Below are 4,097 nucleotides of genomic sequence, written 5' to 3'. Positions count from 1 at the left end.
CCTGCTCCAATCTCCTCTTAACCGGCCTCTGTCCGTTAGAAAAGTCTAACCACTTTAGATGTTTCTGTTACAAAGTACCACAGCGATACAATATTCATTCAATAACACTTTAAACAACTTTGCCCTTAAACCATTCCAACCTCTGTTGTAAACATTTATACCTGTGAGCAACACTTTAACATACAGCTTAATGCACCGAATTCTCCATTTCGTTGATAACATAAAAACACACACACACACACACACACATCAAAAGACCACTCACTCCAACTCTCCCTTGATTTGGCCGCAACCATTCATTCCTCTCGCGCTGGCGCCGGGTAGCACGACGATGATTATTATTTTCCTCCTAATAACTTCATTTGCTTGCTATTCCTCCTTTGCTGTTCCGTGCGTTCGTTTGATCATTCGTTTTGGGCTGAAATTTCAGCAACAAAAAAACGGCCGAGGATCAACTAACGTATCGCGGCATCAGTCGTTTTGGTCGCTTTTAACCACACACTTACTCCACACTTTTTGGCACTTGTCGCGTCCGCCGTTTGATGCTTATCTCGTTCCGTTTGTTGCTTCCCGTTTTTTTTTTTTTGTTCTTCAGTTGCTTTTTGTGTACACAGTAACACCAACGAACGACCGTTGCACTTAATCACGATGCGCTATCGAGAGCTAGACTAGCTTCCTCTTTGGGGACACACTTAAGCCCACGACGAACTAAAGTGACCATCGTCGGAGCTGGCCATCATGCCTACCCGGGCAGTGTGTTGAGCGTTAGCGCGATCGGCTGCCGATCCAGTGGTCGCTAACGCATCGCCAAACATCACGACGTAGATGCTGCAGAAGAAGCACCACCAGAACACGCTGAAAGCCACGATGCAGAACCCGAGCAGTGCCAACCGTTGCACGTACGCGCACATCCGATTGCACATATTAACTGACGCTGCACCGGGCACAACTGCACTGTTCGACCTGCGGCTGCCGAAGCCCTTCTGATGCCGAAAACCGGGTACAAACGGCCGCTTTCCGACGCACTCGACGCGTTCGCCGATCCGGTCTTTTGCGAACGGGGCGAGCCTCGCGCAGCTCTCTGCGCTTGGACAGGGGGGTTGGAGGGGCATTTGTTTTACTACTACTACCACGTCTACCTTTGCCGCCACGCTCGCGTCATCATCAACACCGCCGGCAGTATGCTCACCACCATCATGACCCACCAGGTTGATTGAATGCTTGGTCCCGCTCGCGCTTGCCCTCTCTTTTGTACACTCATGCGTGTTTATTCGCAAAAAAAATAATGTCCCGAAGCCTACCTTGCACTATGGGCCGAGTGGTTTAATCAAATTTTACGAATGTAAATAACGGTCCAATTTACCGGATGTAAGTATCATTCGATCCTCATTCACACACCAGTTGTTGTTTAGGTTGGTGCAACCGTTTGATAAAATAATAGCCTTCTTGGATATTCGCAAGCTTCTATTTGGCCATCTATAGCTGCCGATCCTACTGTACGCGTTACACGACCGACCCAAGACCGGATTGTTCTCAACCAGCTTCCTCCCCCATCATCCTCCAACGTGCGCGTTGTTTCGCCGGCGGTTGAGCACCTTCGTTATTCACCTCCATTTTTGCCCAACCATCGTTCTCTCTGCTTTACATTCGCATACTGTTTTTTTTTTCTTCTGCTCAACCCTTTACAAAAAACCCTCTCTCATTAGAATGAACCTCTTATTGTTTGTATCTCTATCTTTCATACGTTCTACCACACTTTCCGCACTGCTGTGGAAAGGAGAAGGAAGGTGGGCAAAAAATAAGCAGCATGTGCTCGAAGGGAAATGGATTCATGATGCAAAAGAAACCTTTCCGCGTCAAACAAAATACAAAAAAGGTGTGTGCCAAACTGAATGTATCCGCCGAAATATAAACACCAAGTTTCGGTATAAGTGCCAAGTTTGGAACCTGTCGCTTTAGAAACATGAGAGCGGTTACACACAACCGCCACACCGTAAACATTGCCGTTCAATTCGCCGTTGCTCGATAGCCGGAGGCTTTGGGCCGCCAAAGCACTATCATACAACAACTCACGAGAATTTGAAAACTTTCAATCGGAACGCGTACGGCTTCAAATTGTACCGGTTTTACCGGAGGCGCATTTTTTCTGATTCTAGTTTCACGCACACAAACGCACACAATGTCCCATCGATTCACATTCTTGTTTCTGGTTCTTCCTACTTTTCAGCATGCGTTCTAAGCATTTTATAACTTAGCTTTCTAGGTTTAGCTTGAAGCAAACAATGAACGATTGCATCAATCAGATAGTAAACAAATTAATCAGAAACGAATGTATCTATAATGATTGTTGTTCAAATGATCCGTTTTTTTAAATGGTAGTTTAAAATTCTCCTTGAATTTTATTTTCTAAAATTTTTCTTTGCGTTGCTCACGTTTGCCAAACCGCACTAATGATCACACTAATGTGCTCTATACAGTAAGCAAATAATATCGTCAATTAGAATCCACATGAGCTCGCGCGCTTCTCACTCCTTCGATACTCCAATATTAATCATCCCATGAGCTAGGGAACCCCCACTGTGCCTACTCACGTTGAGTTTGATGACTACATTTTCCATCTGACTACCTTAAATTCCCAGCCAGCCCAATTGCATCCATCTGCCTCTTCTTCTTCTTCCTTTATTCGACGTGGGGTAGGATCCAGCCCTGTTAGCAAAAACAAAACGACACCGGAAAACGTGCCCAAGTGCTTCTTCGATGCATCCTGACATCCGACATCCTTGCCCGGGCCGGTTTCACGCTCGTCCCGAATTTTATTCCAGACATCAAAACCCCGCTTCAAGCAGCTATTGTCACGCCTCATCACTGAGTGTATGAGTGTTAGTCCCCTGCGCCCCTACGGTTAATGTTAATGTGCAAAACAACAAAAAAACTGCATGGGAGTTTTGCATGCATGGAACCCTTTCAGCAACTGGCGTGGTGTGGATTTCATTGCACTTATACGAAGTGGCAAGCTTATTTGTCTACGGACGCGTCACCACGATCCTTCTCGGTCACACAAAAAGTGGAGCACAACGGCTTGGTGTACGGATGACAGACAGGGGTTGCTGTGGAGTGAAATCGAACTCGAACAACATGCCTATTGGCCCATCGGGGATGTTGGAGCATATTTCTTAGCAACCAAAGCATGGCGAAGCAGCAACCCTAGTTCACTCAATAATCAACCGTGCGAATAAGAAAAGGCTTATAGAATCACAAAGGTCTTACTACAGTTTTGTGGAAAATGTGTTGATTGTAAGCAATTTGTCTCAAAGTAAAAAAAAAACGTCACGCACAAAATGAAGCTAAACTGCTATAAATCACTTTCTTGCTGTGTATTTAACAATATATTACTCTTATAATCAAGTTTCTCTATTCCATTCTCACAGTAATGGCGGATGATGGTAAGTTGTTATGCTGATGCACTGTAGTTTTTCGTGTGGTTTGGTTGATATTCGACCCCTGATGCAGACGGCGAAACCTTGGCCATATGTACTCAAGACACTTGTACGTGTCAAAGTGTTGTGAGAAAAGTACTTGCAAAAAAAGAAATCCCCCAAACAATACGCCGAGCTGCAAAATTACCGTAGAGGAGTGAAAACATGTCGCCAGCATGTTTTCTCCTGTTTTTGCCAACCATTCGCCAAAAGCATATAAACACCACAAACGAAAACGAGGTAAAACTGGCGGGATTTTGAAGAGCAAAAACTGTTTTGCACAACCTGTTTCGCTAGCACACATCCGTCTGTGCAGGGAATGCAATTGTGCTTAGAGGCTGAGTATGTGTTTTTTTTCACAAATCCTTTCCCTTTTGTCTTACAAATGCATCGATGCAAAGGACGCACAGCGATAACCCACACTGGTGCCCTTCGATGTCGTTTGCAGTTAATAATAGCTCAACTGTGCAAAACCACACAAACATACATCCTGTACCCTAGCGGCGCACTGCTTTCCTCCCGAATGCTTTCCCTTCCGTGCAAGGCATTATTGAGGTCAGATGCATTTGTTTTAGCGAGCGATTGATAGATTATAGTCAAAAAAAGTGAATATGCACATAA

Source organism: Anopheles gambiae, chromosome 2, assembly GCF_943734735.2.
Source record: "Anopheles gambiae chromosome 2, idAnoGambNW_F1_1, whole genome shotgun sequence".
Classification (NCBI taxonomy): Eukaryota; Metazoa; Arthropoda; class Insecta; order Diptera; family Culicidae; genus Anopheles; species Anopheles gambiae.
The sequence above is the reverse complement of the archived record's forward strand: the minus strand, read 5'-3'. Positions refer to the sequence as shown.